Below are 16,259 nucleotides of genomic sequence, written 5' to 3' on the forward strand. Positions count from 1 at the left end.
CTTCCTGCCCGGCCGGCCCGGGATGGGGACAGGGTGGGTTGAGGACCTCGGGGGAGTGGGCACCCTGCGCGCCGCCCGCAAGGAGGCCTGGGGTGTCCGCCGCCGCCTGGCGCCCTGCGATAACCCCCTCGCCTGAGCGCTGTGCCCCCGCAGCTGTCGCCCAGGGCTGGGGGGAGGAGGGGGGACAACGCCACACCCCGTGCGTTTGGGGACAGTCCGGAGCCTGGGGCAGGGCGGTGCGAGGACCACGTGGGAGGGTTGAGTCCATATGTAACCCCGCTTCCTGTCCCCCCCTCCCACGCCGCGAGGGTTAAGGGGTCTCTCCGCTTGTTCCACCTGTCATCAACCGCCCACCCCCCCGCACCCCGCTTCTGTCCACTCCTAGGCGTGACCCCTCCCCCAGGTCCTTAGCCCCTCCAGGGTCAAGCTCAAACTCCACACTAAAGGCTGTCTGGGTCCCTGAGCAGGAAGTGGCCAGGCCCCTTCCCAGACCTGGGCCTCTGGCATGCTCCCTCCTGATGCCTTTTTTTTTCCACTTAGCCCCTCTGTCTGGGGAGGTCTTTGACTCAATCGCAGAAGAATGCCAGGCACTATAACAAGCCGAGGGGCTGGATGTGTTTAATCAGAGAGGCCTTGAGCAAGGGTGGGGGTGGGGCAGCCCTGTGGAACCACTTGTGGGGCAGTGTGTTGTGATCTGTGGGCCTGCTGGCTGTGTGCACCCAACATGGTTGTGTGTGCACTGTGTGGAGAGAGAGACTGTGGAACTGTTGTGTCCACATGTGACTCTGATAACTGTGGGGTGCAGTCTGTGAGGGGATATGTGGGTAGGTGACTGTGATCAGGGGGAGGGATTATGCGAGTGGTGATGGTGCTGGTTGTGGAGTGTCTGCGAGGCTGGCTGTCGTGACTGTGTGGTGGGACATCTATATAGCTGTGTGTGTGATTGTATGCCTGCGAGAGACTGGGGGCTGAAGTATGTGGGTGTGGGCGGGGGTGCTCACAGCAGCTGTATGGCGTGTCTTCTGAGTGTGACTAGGGCCCCCGAGTATATGGTCATTAATCCATGTTTCTGAGTGTGCTGCCTGGTGTGGTATATTTATATCTCTGTCTAGTGCAAGGGGGTGGGGGATTAACACCCAGGGCAGCCAAATATACCCTTGTAAGGTATGCACAAGAAAAAGTCAGGTTTTGGAGGCTGCTGGTCATTTTCTGACTTACCTCAAAAATATTCCAGGGGAGGAGGTTGGCAAGGCCTCTGGGGCTGGTCGTTTGACAGCCACTGCCAGTCCGAGGGGAGCTGAGGGAGCCCGGGGAAGGCCTGCCAGCAGCAGTGTTTAGCGTGGTGCTAGGCAACAGGCAGAAAGGGTGGCGCTGAGGGCTGTCCCTTCCCCTCCAGCCCCCGCCCAGGACCTGGCCCCAGGCAGCCCCCGGTACTGATTCCTTAACCTCTCTCAACGCCCCTCTAAGCCCTTCTTCAGACTGAAACGCTGAATTCCCTGGGGTCCCAGAAACACCTCTAGCTCTTTGTTTTTGCTGTTCCCTGTGCCTGGAATACCCTTCCAGCTCTTCACATTCACTCATCGTCGGGTCTCAGCTTACATGTCATCGCCTCAGAAAGGCCTTCTCTGATGTGTCCATCCCCCACAGAAATGTCCGTCCACGTACCGTGTGTCCCGTCACCCTGTTTATTTTCTAAACACGTGCTGCAGGCTTTAATAACATTGTTCATTTTCCATTCCTGCCTTTTCTGCTTCCCCCACTAGGATGGAAGGCAGGAAGAACACTTCTGTGTCCCCAGGGCCAGCACAGGGCCTGGTATGCATAAAATCTCAAAAACGTATTGAATGAATGAAGGAAAGAAGGATAATCCTCCCTAGGCCAGTTCAGGCAACATTTGATGCCTGTTGTGTGCCAGGTCTGGGCCACTCGCCACCAAAGAGTCCCTTTGAACTCAAGGAAACAGATATACACATGTGCCCAGGCTGTGTACACCAAGGCAGAGGGAGGTGGGTGAGGCCGCAGGACTCCATTCACTCAGCAAACATCGGCACTTGTCCTGGGCTGGGCCCTGTGTCAGAGCAAATGGCCTTCTTTGGCCCAGGGCCCTGCCTGCAAAGAGCTCACAGTGAAGAGGATGCTAGAACTGTCCCCTGGGGAGACAAACCCCTACAGAGAATAATGCCAAATCACTAAGCTGAGTGATGGGCTAGGCACTGGGAACTGAGGAAGCCAGGGATGGGAGAGATTTACTCCAGGCCTGGGAACAGCCTCCTGGTCGAAGTAACTTGGGCCTGGAAGAGGAGAAGGCGTGTTACGGTGTCAGGCTGCTTGGAGAGACAAGCACAGCCCTCTGCCTCTCAGCCCCTCCACAAAGCTGAGTTCACAAAGACAGGAGAAACCTCCTGGCTGCCTACTCTTTGCCTACCCTGAATTCTCTGTGCTTTTGCCCTGTGTCCAGGGGCTGACTCTTGCTGACCTTGGCCTCCTTGCCTTATGGTTTCAGGTGAAGTTTGGCCAGTAGGAGACGTTGCCGGGGGATCAGAGGGAAGGAGGAGAGTGAGACCAGGATATTTATAATACTGTGATTTTTTTTGTTGTTCAATTGCTAAGTTGTGTCCAACACATTGCAACCCCATGGACTGCAGCAGTCCAGGCTTCCCTGTCCTTCACTGTCTCCCGGAGTTTGCTCATGTCCATTGAGTCAGTGATGATATGATTTTGGCAGGTACTATGTTCCTCCAGTAAAAGTCACAGCTCCTGCTGGGTGGCCAGCGACCATGGATATGAGTCCAGCCAGGCTCGTTAGCAAGGCTCCCTCCCTTACCTCTTCAGGCCCTGAGACGTGACTCTGTTCCACTCTTGTGAGCCGCAGGGTGCCTCACTGTTTGTGCCCACACCTCTGTAAATAGTTCCTTCATTAAACCTTCTTCTAAACAACAAAATTCTGTAAAGCAACTATCCTTCAAAAAAAATTAATTAAAAAGAAAACCTTCTTCTGGCAAATGCTTTGAGTGGTCCTCGGCTTCCTGCTGAGACCACTAACGTAAGAACTAAACCTGGGGAAGATAAGTCCTTGGCAGAGAATTTGGGGAGACATTCCTTCTTTCTTAATTTTCTTGGCTGTGCCACATGGCATGTGGGATCCTAGTTCCCCGATCAGTGACCAAACCCAAGCCAGGGAAGTCCTGAGGAGACCCTCTTTTTAAATCACAACTCAAAACTGCAATCAGAAGATGTGGTGAACTATTACAAAGCCACAGTCACCAAAACAGCATGGTACTGGCATAAAAACAGAGACGTAGGTTAATAGAACAGTATAGAGAGCCTAGACATAAACCTACACATTTATAGTCAATTAACGTATAACACAGGAGGCAAGGGTATACAATGGAAGAAAGAAATCTCTTCAGTAAATAGGAAATAGGAAAAACTGAACAGTTACATGTAAAAGAATGAAATTAGAATATTTTCTCACATCATATGCAAAAATAAACTCAAAATGGATTAAAGATCTAAATGTAAGACTGGAAGCCAGAAAACTCCTTGAAGAAAACATAGGCAGAACACTGTTTGACATAAATCATAGCAATATTATTGTCATTCTGTCTCCTAAAGCAAAGGAAATAAAGGCAGAAATAAACAAATGGAACCTAGTTAGACATAAAAGCTTTTACACAGCAAAGGAAACTATCAACAAAACAGAAAGGCAATCAGCTGAATCAGAGGAAATATTTGCTAATGATATTATCAATAAGAAGTTAATATCCAAAATATATAAATAACCCATACAACTCAACATAAAAAAAAATTGAAAATGGGCAGAAGACCTAAATAGACATTTTTCCAGGGAAGACCTACAGATGGCCAACAAGCATGTGAAAAAGATGCTAAACATCATTAATAACTGGAGAAATGCAAATTAAAACCACAATGAGATATCACTTCACAGCTGTCAGAACAACTACCATCAAAAAGACCACAAGTAGCTCTTTCACGTCTTGAAAGATGGCAGGTGAAAAAGCTGAGAAGCCGATACGAAGGAGGGAAAAGCTGAGACAAAGAAGGCTGATTCTGGTGGCAAAGTTAAAAAGGTTAAGAAGTGCCGCTGAAATCCTGTCCTGGTCAGAGGAGTTGGCAGATACTCCCAACCGGCTATGTATTCCAGAAAGGCCTTGTACAAAACGAAGTATTCAGCAGCGAAATCCAAGCTGAAAAGAAAAAGAAGCTGAAGGTTCTTGCTACTGTCACAAAACCAGTTGGTGGTGACAAGAATGTGTGTGCATGCTAAATTGCTTCAGGCCTGTCTGCCTCTTTGCGACCCTATGGACTGGGGCCCACCAGGCTCCTCTGTCCATAGGATTCTCCAGGCAAGAATACTGGAATGGGTTGCCATCCCCTTCTCTAGGGGATCTTCCTGCCCCAGGGATTGAACCCACATCTCCTGCATTGCAAGCAGATTCTTTACCATCTGAGACACCAGGGAAGCCCAAGAATGGTGTTTCCCAAGTGATTAAACTTCGCAAAATGCCTAGGTATTATCTTACTGAAGATGGGCCTCAAAAGCTGTTGTCTTGGCAAAAACCTTCAGTAGCATGTGAGAAAACTGCACACTAGCCTCTCTCCTGGGCCCATTCCGAGCATCCTCACTGAATGCCGCCAAGGTGAGAGGTTGTTTCCCTAAAGCAGGTGAGCACTGGCTTGCTACTTGTGACTCGGTCTTTCCCCTCAATCGAGTTCCTGGGTATAGAACAAAATTTGTCATTGCCACCTCCACCAAAACGGATATCAGGGGTGTGAAGGCCCCAGAACATCTCACTGATGTTTACTTCGAGAAGAAAGGGACTTCCCTGGCTATCTGGTGGTTAGGACTCCACACATCCCCTGCAGGGGGCACTGGTTTGATCCATGGTCAGGAAAGTAAGATCCTGCAAGCCCAGTGGCGTGGCCAAAAAAAAAAAAAAAAAACTACATAAGCCAGGCACCGGGAAGGTGAGATCTTTGATGGGGAGAGAAAGAAGTAAAAAATTACAGAGCAGTGCCAGGGTGATCAGAAAGCTGTGGACTCACGGATTCTGCAAAGAGTCAAAGCTGTTCCTCAGCTCCAGGGCTACCTCCACTCTGTGTCTGCTCTCACAAATAGAATTCATCCTCGCAAAATAGTGTTCTAAACTTCTTTTGAAGAACCTAATTAAATAACTGGTCCATTAAAAAAAAAAAAAAAGACCATAAGTAACAAATGTTGGTGAGGATGTAGAAAGAAGGGAACTCTCAGGGAATTCCCTTGGTGGTCCAGTGGTTAGGGCTCCATGCTCTCAATGCCAACAGCCCAGTTTTTATCCCTGATCAGGGAACTAAGATCCTACAAGCCACACAGTGTGGCCAAAAAAAAAAAATTAATTAAAAAGAAGGGAATCCTCATACACTGTGAGTGGAAATGTAAATTGGTGCAGCCACTGAGGAAAACGGTGTGGAGGTGTCTTAAAACTCTAAAAATAGAACTGCCATCAGTTCAGTTCAGTCGCTCAGTTGTGTCCGACTCTTTGCAACCCCATGGACTGCAGCACGCCAGGCTTCCCTGTCCATCACCAACTTCCTGAGCTTACTCAAACTCATGTCCATTCAGTTGGTGATGCCATCCAACCATCTCATCCTCTGTCGTCCCCTTCTCCTGCTGCCTTCAATCTTTCCCAGCATCAGAGTCTTTTCCAATGAGTCAGTTCTTCACATCAGGTGGCCAAACTATTGGAATTTCAGCTTGAGCATCAGTCTTTCCAATGAATATTCAGAACTGATTTCTTCTAGGATGGACTGGTTGGATCTTCCTGCTGTTCAAGGGACTCTCAAGAGTCCTCTCCAATATCATAGTTCAAAAGCATCAATTCTTCAGTGCTCAGCTTTCTTTATAGTCCAACTCTCACATCCATACGTGACTACTGGAAAAGCCAAAGCTTTGACTAGACGGACCTTTGTTGGCAAAATAATGTCTTTGCTTTTTAATATGCTGTCTAGGTTGGTCATAACTTTTCTTCCAAGGAATAAGTGTCTTTAATTCTATGGCTTTAGCCACCATCTGCAGTGATCTTGGAGCCCCCCAAAATAAAGTCTGTCACTATTTCCATTGTTTCCCCATCTATTTACCATGAAGTAATGGGACCAGATGCCATGATCTTCGTTTTCTGAATGTTGAGCTTTAAGCCAACTGTTTCACTCTCCTCTTTCACTTTCATCAAGAGGCTTTTTAGTTCCTCTTCACTTTCTGCCATAAGGGTGGTATCATTTGTATATCTGAGGTTATTGATATTTCTCCCAGCAATCTTGATTCCATCTTGTGCTTCATCCAGCCCAGCATTTCTCATGATGTACTCTGCAGAGAAGTTAAATACACAGGGTGACAATATACAGCCTTGACATACCCCTTTCCCTATTTGGAGCCAGTCTGTTGTTCCATGTCCAGTTCTAACTATTGCTTCCTGACCTGCATACAGATTTCTCAGGAGGCAGGTCAGGTGGTCTGGTATTCCCATCTCTTGAAGAATTTTCCACAGTTTGTTGTGATCCACACACTCAAAGGCTTTGGCATAGTCAATAAAGCAGCAATAGATGTTTTTCTGGCACTCTCTCACTTTTCTGATGGCCCAGTGGATGCTGGCTATTTGATCTCGGTTCCTCTGCCTTTTCTAAATCCAGCTTGAACATCTGGAAGTTCACGGTTCATGTACTGTTGAAGCCTGGCTTGGAGAATTTCGAGCATTACTTTGCTAGCATGTGAGATGAGTGCAATTGTGTGGTAGTTTGAGCATTCTTTATCATTGCCTTTTGAGATTCTTTGGCATTGCTGTGGCGGCTGCATGATGATGGAACAACTTTGAGGAGATATTCCATGTCCAAGGGCAAAGGAGAGGGGCAAAATCATGTTTAGAATCAAACCCCATACCCGCCAGAGATGCTCAGAGGGCTCAAACAAACCTGATGTGCACCAGGACCCAGAGACCCCACAGAGACTGAGCCAGAACTGTGTTTGAGTATCTCTTGAGGAGGTACAGATCAGCAGTGGACTGCTGCAGGGGCAGGGGCTCTGGGTGCAGCAGATCTGGGTATGGCGTAAGCCCTCTTGGAAGAGGTCACCATTAACACACCATAGAGCCACCAGAACTTACACAGGACTGGGAAACAGACTCTTGGATGGCACAAACAAAACTTTATGTGCACCAGGACCCAGGAGAAAGGAGCAGTGACCCCACAAAGACTGACCCAGGCTTGCCCATGAGTGTTCAGGAGTCTCCGGTGGAGGCGTGGGTTGGCGGTGGCCTGCTGCAAGGTTGGGGGCACTGTGTGCAGCAGTGCGTGCATGGGACCTTTTGAAGGAGGTCGCCATCATCATTACCTCCACCATAGTTTGGCCTCAGGTCAAACAATAGGGAGGGAACACAGCCCTGCCCATCAACAGAAAATTGGATTACAGATTTACTGAGCATGGCCCTGCCCATCAGAACAAGACCCAGTTTCCCCCTCAGTCAGTCTCTCCCATCAGAAAGCTTCCATAAGCCTCTTATCCTTCTCCATCAGAGGGCAGACAGAATGAAAACCACAACCACAATCACAGAACACTAACCAATCTGATCACATGGACCACAGCCTTGTCTAACTCAATGAAACTAAGCCATGCCCTGTGGGGCCACCCAAGACAGGTGGGTCATGGTGGAGAGTTCTGACAAAACGTGGTCCACTGGAGAAGGGAATGGCAAAGCACTTCAGTATTCTTGCCTTGAGAACCCCATGAACAGTATGAAAAGGCAAAAAGATAGGATACTGAAAGATGAACTCCCCAGGTTGGTAGGTGCCCAATATGCTACTGGAGAAGAGTGGAGAAATAGCTCCAGAAAGAATGTTGAGACGGAGCCAAAGCAAAAACAACACCCATTTGTAGATGTGACTGGTGATGGAAGTAAAGTCCAATGCTTTAAAGAGCAATACTGAATACGAACCTGGAATGTCAGGTCCATGAAGCAAGGCAAATTGGAAGTGATCAAACAGGAGATGGCAAGAGTGAACATCGATAGTTTAGGAATCAGCGAACTAAAATGGACTGGAATAGGTGAATTTAACTCAGATGACCATTATATCTACTACTGTGGCAAGAATCCCTTAGAAGAAATGGAGTAGCCGTCATAGTCAATAAGAGAGCCCAATATGCAGTACTTGGATGCAATCTCAAAAACGACAGAATGATCTCTGTTCGTTTCCAGTGCAAACCATTCAATAGCACAGTAATCCAAGTCTATGCCCCAGCCAGTAATGCTGAAGAAGTTGAAGTTGAATGATTCTATGTAGATCTACAAGACCTTCTAGAATTAACACCCAAAAAAGATATCCTTTTCATTATAGGGGACTGGAATGCAAAAGTAGGAAGTCAAGAAATACCTGGAGTAACAGGCAAATTTGGCGTACAGAATGAAGCAGGGCAAAGGCTAATAGATTTTTGCCAAGAGAACACACTGGTCATAGCAAACACCCTCTTCCAACAACACAAGAGATGACTCTACACATGGACATCACCAGATGGTCAATACCTAAATCAGATTGATTATATTCTTTGCAGCCAAAGATGGGGAAGCTCTATACAGTTAGCAAAAACAAGACTGGGAGCTGACTGTGGCTCAGATCATGAACTCCTTATTGCCAAATTCAGACTTAAATTGAAGAAAGCAGGGGAAACCACTAGACCATTCAGGTATGACCTAAATCAAACCCTTTATGATTATACAGTGGAAGGGACAAATAGATTCAAGGGATTGGATCTGATAGACAGAGTGCCTGAAGAACTATGCGCGGAGGTTCATGACATTGTACAGGAGGCAGGATGATTGTACAGGATTGTACAGGATGATCAAGACCATCCCCAAGAAAAAGAAATGCAAAAAGGCAAAATGGTTGTCTGAGGAGAACTTACGTTTAAAATAGCTAAGAAAAGAAGAGAAGCAAAAGACAAAGGAGAAAAGGAAAGATATACCCATTTGCATGCAGAGTTCCAAAGAATAGCATGGAGAGATAAGAAAGTCTTCCTCAGTAATCAATGCAAAGAAATAGAGGAAAACAATAGAATGGGAAAGACTAGAGATGTCTTCAAGAAAATTAGAGATAACAAGGGAACATTTCATGCAAAGATGGGCACAATAAAGGACAGAATTTGGAACTTCCCTGGTGGCTCAGACGTGCAATCTACCTGCAATAAGGGAGACCTGGGTTCAATCCCTGGGTCAGGAAGATCCCCTGGAGAAGGCAATGGCAACCCACTCCAGTACTCTTGCCTGGAAAATCCCATGGATGAAGGAGCCTGGTAGGCTACAGTCCATGGGGTCACAAAGAGTCGGACATGACTGAGCAGCTTCACTTTTTTCACTAACAGAAGCAGAAGATATTAAGAAGAGGTGGCAAGAATACACAGAAGAACTATACAAAAAAGGTCTTCACGACCCAGATAATCATGATGGTGTGATCACTCACCTAGAGCCAGACATCCTGGAATGTGAAGTCAAGTGGGCCTTAGGAAGCATCACTACAAACAAAGCTAGTGGAGGTGATGGAATTCCAGTTGAGCTATTTCAAATCCTAAAAGATAATGCTGTGAAAGTGCTGCACTCAATATGCCAGCAAATTTGGAAAACTCAGCAGTGATCACAGGACTGGAAAAGGTCAGTTTTCATTCCAATCTCAAAGAACTACCATATGATGCAACAATTCCACTCCTGGTTATATATCCAAAACATACACACACAAAACTGAAAGCACTAATTCAAAAAGATACATGCACCCCAATGTTCATAGCAGCATTATTTATGATTGCCAAGATATGGAAGTAATCTAAGTGTTCATCACCAGGTGAATGGATGAAGATGTGGTAAATATATACAATGGAGCTTCCCTGCTGGCTCAGATGGTAAAGAATCTGCCTGCAATGTGGGAGACCTGGGTTTGATCCCTGGGTTGGAAAGATCCCCTGGAGAACTCCTCATTGGAGTGGCATGGTTACCCACTCCAGTATTCTTTTTTTTTTTTTAAATGGCTATTTTTTATTTGTACTTCAACAAACCAGCCAAACTGGTACTATTTATGATGTGGCAAAATACAAAATATCGTTCTCCAAAAAGTGATGAACAAATTAGGCGTTGTAGTAAAATGGCTAAAAGGGGTGGAGGAAATCAGTAAAGCACTCCTCATCTTAAGGACTGGGACTCTTAGCAAGTAAAGCCTCCCTATCCCAGAAAATATGAATAATCCTCATCATACGTCTTTGTACTTTTGCCCCCTGTGCTTAAAGTTAGATTCTAGATCCTAAAAGTATCCAAAATATTATATATTATATCCAAAGTACTATAATCGAGTTATCTATAGCCAGACACCTTTTGTCATGTTATACAATGCTTCTGAAACCTCTTACTGGACTCATTACCCTTCCCTCAAATTGACACAGAAGGTATAGTGAAAAGCAGCTTACTAAGGGGAAGTGGTACAGAATTCTAGAATGAGAAAAAAATCTAGAGAATACACAGTCTCTGCTCACATTAAGATCCCATACAATAGCCGTCACAAATAGACGTTACAAATCTTCAGGCTGTATGTTGAGAGGGTAGTTTGGGAATAAATCAGTGATTTGCTGCTGGGAATTGAAATACTTGACAGTTTGCTGTATAACGTTATAATTTTCCCCAGCAGTTCCCAGGGTGGCCTCCAGATCACAGACGGGAGAATTCTGCTGGAGCTGGATCCCGGGCTGCAGGAATTCCTCCATGTAGTTGTTGAACTGATTGTTCCAAGGCTGGTTATTCCAGGCTTGGGGGCACCAGGCCTGACTGTTCCAGGAGTGGTTGCTCCAAGATTGACTGTTCCAGCTCTGGTTGCTCCATGTGGGGTTATTCCAGGTCTGGTTACCCCACATGGGCAGGTTTCCAGGAGAGTTCACCAAACACCCCTGGTGGTAGGAATAGAAGCCTGGGTATTCTGCCATTGCTGGCCCCTGAGGCATGCCATTGCTATTCCTCGGCCAGTTGTTTTTCTGCCATTTCTTACATTTCATTCTCTGGTTCTGGAACCAGGTCTTCACCTGCTTGTAGCTGAGGTTCAAGATGTTGGAAAGTTCTTGCATTTGCTGGAGACTGAGGTATTTCTGCCTCTGAAATCTGTCATTGAGCACACACAGCTGGGTCTGCGAGAACACAGTTCTAATCTTTTGTTTCTTGACCGGGACCGTCTCTTCCTTCTCTGTGCTCTCCTCCACAGACGGGGACAGTGGTTTCACTCTGGGGCTTGTGGAAGAATCAGGACTGTCCTGAATAAGCAGATCCATGGAGGAGGGAAGAGGAGAGACAGTGTCCGCGTGGAGGGTGTCAGCAGATGACGTTTGCAAGGACACGTAACTTTCTTCAGGCATGGGTGAAGATTCCCTAGAGTTGGATGCTTCAGGGCCAAGCAGGCTTTGGGGACAAGCTGGGCCCACACTCATGTTGCTGAGTTGAAGGAGAAGGAAAAAACCTAAGAGGTAGATGCTAGGAAAAGTCCAGGCTGAAGAATCTAGGTAGAAGAAACTTAGAGAAAGGTGAAGATCTCCGGGTGTGAAAGTATTTATTTAAAAAAGACGGAATGAAAGGAGTCACCTGTAAGATAAGAGCCAACCAGTCCAATGTAGGACCACTCCAGTATTCTTGACTGGAGAATTCCATGGACAAAGGAGCCTGGTTGGCTATAGTCCATGGGATTGCAAAGAGTCAGACACGACTGAGTGACTAACACACACACACACACATACAATGGGATACTACTCATCCACAAAAAAGAATTAAATTCTGTCATTTGCAACAACATGGATGGACTTGGAGGGCATTAGGCTAAGTGAAATAATTAGACAGATAGACATATGGTGGTGGTGGTGATTTAGTCGCTAAGTCGTGTCTGACTCTTGCAAACACATGGACTGTAGCCCGCTAGGCTCCTCTGTCCATGGGATTTCCCAGACAAGAACGCTGGAGTGGGTTGCCATTTCCTTCTCCAGGGGATTTTCCCCACTTAGGAATCAAATCCACGTTTCGTTTCCTGCATTGCAAGTGGATTTTTCACCACTGAGCCACCAGGGAAGCCCGAAGACATATGATATATACGATACTATGTGTGGAATCTAAAAATTAAAACAAACTAGTGACTATAACCTGGAGGAGGGTATGGCAACCTCCTCCAGTATTCTTACCTGGAGAATCCCAAAGGACAGAGGAGCCTGGCGAGCTACGGTCCATGGGGTCGCAAAGAGTGGGACACGACTGAGCAACTAAGCATAGCACACAGCACAGTTACTGTAACAAAATGGAAAGAAACTCACAGGGGCAGAGAACAGAATAATGTCAGTGGAAAGAAGGAATGGGGGCGAGGCAAGAGATGGGTGTAGGGGATTCAGAGATACAAACTGCTATGTATAAAATAAATGAGCTACAAGGATATATTGTACAACACAGGGAATATAGCCAGCATATTAGAATAACTATAAAAGAAGTGTAAGCTTTAAAACTGAATCGATAGGTTGTACACTAGTAACTTACATGATATTGTACATCAACTATATCTCAATTCTAAAAAGATTTAAAAAAACAAACCATTTTCTACTCAGAAAAAAAAAAAAAGCTGTGAACTGATTAGAATCCCATCCTAGGTGAACAGTGACGTCCTGGCCACCACTCTGAGCAAAGTCCCAATCCAAAAGGTCCATCTTAACTCATCTGACTGGGCTTAGGAGAATGGGTCAGGGAGAGGCCAAAAGTGTGTGTGTGGGGGGGTGACTGGCAGAGGGATGAGATGGGAAGAGAGGCTCTGGGGAGAGGCAGCAGGGAGGGGCGTGTTGGCAGCAGTCTCCACCCCAGAAGGCAAGCCTGAACCTCAATTCCCTGTCAGTGAAATAGGCGACCAATACCCTCTTTGCAGGATTGTGAAAAGTAAACATGAGGCTCGGCACAGGAGTGACTGGAAGTGAATTTGCTTCTTGGAAGCTCAAAGTAGTACATTTCCCATTATTACTGGTGCTGAGTTTCGATATGCCAAGAGCTCCAGCAAGCCAACTAGACCTGGGAGGAGGATGGTTAGAGATGCCCTAGTAGGTCCCTCCAGCCCACTGTTTCACGGGAGCCAGGTACAAACCCAAGCTTTGGAGGCAGCAGACCCGAGCCTAAAACCTGTTGTTGTTGTTCAGTCACTCGGTTGTGTCCAACTCTTGAGACTCTTGGACTGCAGCATGCCAGGCTTCCCTGTCCATCACCAACTCCTGGAGTTTGCTCAAATTCATGTCCATCGAGTCGGTGATGCCATCCAACCATCTCATCCTTTGTCATCCTCTTCTCCTCCTGCCTTCAATCTTTCCCAGCATCGGGGTCTTTCCCAATGAGTCAGTTCTTCACATCAGGTGGCCAAAGTATTGGAGCTTGAGCTTTAGCATCAGTCCTTCCAATGAATATTCAGGACTGATTTCCTTTAGGATGGACTGGTTTGATCTCCTTGCAGTTCAAGGGACTCTCAAGAGTCTTCTCCAACACCACAGTACAAAAGCATCAATTTTTTGGCACTTAGCTTTCTTTATAGTCCAACTCTCACATCCATACATGACTACTGGAAAACCCATAGCTTTGACTCTATGGACCTTTGTCAGCAAAGTGAGGTCTCTGCTTTTTAATATGCAGTCTTGGTTTGTCATAGCTTTTCTTCCAAGGAGCAAGCATCTTTTAATCTCATGGCTCCAGTCATTGTCCACAGTGATTTTGGAGCCCAAGAAAATAAAATCTGTCACTGTTTTCATTTTTTACCCATCTATTTGCCATGAAGTGATGGGACCAGATGCTGTGATCTTAGTTTTTTGAATGTTGAGTTCTAAGCCAGCTGTTTCACTCTCCTCTTTCACCTTCATCAAGAGGCTCTTTAGTTTCTCTTAGTTTTCTGCCATTAGGGTGGTGTCATCTGCATATCTGAGGTTATTGGTATTTCTCCCAGAAATCTTGATTCCAGCTTGTGCTTCATCCAGCTTGGCATTTTGCATGATGTGCTCTGCACAGAAGTTAAATAAGGAGGGTGATAGTATACAGCCTTGATGTACTCCTTTCCCAATTTGGAACCAGTCCATTGTTCCATGTCTGGTTCTAACTGTTGCTTGTTGGTCTGCATACAGTTTATCAAGAAACAGGTAAGGTGGTCTGGTATTTCCATCTCTTTAAGAATACTCCACAGTTTGTTGGGATCCACACAAGGCTTTAGCGCAGTCAATGAAGCAGAAGTAGATGTTTTTCTGGAATTCCCTTGCTTTTTCAGGCATCCCTGGTGACCCAGACAGTAAGGAATCTGCCTGCAATGCAGGAGACGCTGGTTCAATCACTGGGTTGGGAAGATCCCCTGGAGATGGACATGGCTACCCACTCTAGTATTCTTGCCTGGAGAATTCCATCGACAAAGGAGCCTGATGGGCTACAGTCCATGGGATTGCAAAGAGTTGAACATGACTGAGTGGCTAATACACATTTGCTTCTTCTATCATCCAGTGGATATTGGAAATTTGACCTCTGGTTCCTCTGCCTTTTCTAAACCCGGCTTGTACTGGAAGTTCTCAGTTCACGTACTGTTGAAGCCTAGTTTGGAGAATTTTGACCAACACTTCGCTAGCGTGTGAGATGAGTAGAATTGTGTGGTAGTTTGAACATTCTTTGGCATTGCCTTTCTTTGGGATTAGAATGAAAACTGACCTTTTCCAGTCCTGTGACCACTGCTGAGTTTTCCAAATTTGCTGGCATATTGAGTGCAGCACTTTCAAAGCATCATCTTTTAGGATTTGAAATAGCTCAACTGGAATTCCATCTCCTCCACTAGCTTTGTTTGTAGTGATGCTTCCTAAGGCTCACTTAACTTCGAATTCCAGGATGTCTGGCTCTAGGTGAGTGATCACACCATCGTGGTTATCCAGGTTATTAAGAGCTTTTTTGTACAGTTCTTCTGTGTATTCTTGCTACCTCTTCTTAATATCTTCTGCTTCTGTTAGGTCCATACCGTTTCTGTCCTTTATTGTGCCCATTCTTGCATGAAATGGTCCTTTGATGCCTCTAATTTTCTTGAAGAGATCTCTAGTCTTTCCCATTCTATTGTTTTCCTCTATTTTTTTTTTTTTTTTTATACTCTCTCTCTTAGCAGCCACATGGTGCTGCTAGGAGTCTTACTAACTACTCTTCTGGTCCTACACTTCCTTTCCCCGTTTTCCTCTATTTCTTTGCACTGATCACTGAGGAAAGCTTTCTTATCTCTCCTTGCTGTTCTTTGGAACACTGCATTCAGATGGACATATCTTTCCTTTTCTCCTTTGACTTTCACTTTTTTTCTTTTCCCTACTATTTGTAAGCCTTCCTCAGACAACCATTTTGCATTTCTTTTTCTTGAAGACGGTTTTGATCATCACCTTTTGTACAAAGTTATTAACTTCTGTCCGTAGTTCTTCAAGCACTCTCTCTATCAGATCTAATCCTTTTAATCTATTTGTCACTTCCACTGTATAATCATAAGGGATTTGAATTAGGTCATATCTGAATAGCCTAGTGGTTTTCCCTACTTTCGATTTAAGTCTGAATTTTTCATTAAGGAGTTCATTTTATGAGCCACAGTCAACTCCCGGTCTTGTTTTTGCTGACTGTATACAACTTCTCCATCTTTGGCTGCAAAGAATATAATCAATCTGATTTCGGTGTTGACCATCTGGTGATGTCCATGTGTAGAGTCATCTCTTGTGTTGTTGGAAGAGGGTGTTTGCTATGACCAGTGTGTTCTCTTAGCACAACTCTATTAGCCTTTGCCCTGCTTCATTTTGTACTCCAAGGCCAAACTTGCCTGTTACTCCAGGTATTTCTTGACTTCCTACTTTTGCCTTCCAGTCCTCTATGATGAAAAGGACATCTTTTTTGTGTATTAGTTCCAGAAGATCTTGTAGGTCTTCATAGAACTGTTCAGCTTCCTCAGCATTAATGGTTGGACATAGATTCCTGTGATGCTGAATGGTTTGCCTTGGAAATAAACTGAGATCATTCTGTCATTTTGAGATGGCACCCAAGTACTGCATTTCAGACTCTTTTGTTGACTGTGATGGCTATTCCGTTTCTTCTAAGGGATTCTTGCCCATAGTAGTGGATATAATGGTCATCTGAATTGAATTCACCTATTCCCTTCCATTTTAGTTCGCTGATTCCTAAAATGTTGAT

At 45.6% G+C, this 16,259-nt stretch overlaps 1 long non-coding RNA gene and 2 pseudogenes across 1 annotated transcript in view; 2 read left to right on the forward strand and 1 right to left on the reverse strand.

The window, feature by feature from the left end:
* LOC138991249 (uncharacterized) overlaps positions 1–16,259 on the forward strand; it is a 40,551-nt gene that overhangs the window by 1,025 nt on the left and 23,267 nt on the right. The gene's annotated exons all lie outside the window — the stretch shown is intronic.
* LOC102269121 (large ribosomal subunit protein eL6-like) lies at positions 4,006–5,168 on the forward strand (annotated as a pseudogene).
* Positions 10,598–11,500, reverse strand: LOC102269402 (homeobox protein NANOG pseudogene; annotated as a pseudogene).

Source organism: Bos mutus, chromosome 2, assembly GCF_027580195.1.
Source record: "Bos mutus isolate GX-2022 chromosome 2, NWIPB_WYAK_1.1, whole genome shotgun sequence".
NCBI lineage: Eukaryota > Metazoa > Chordata > Mammalia > Artiodactyla > Bovidae > Bos > Bos mutus.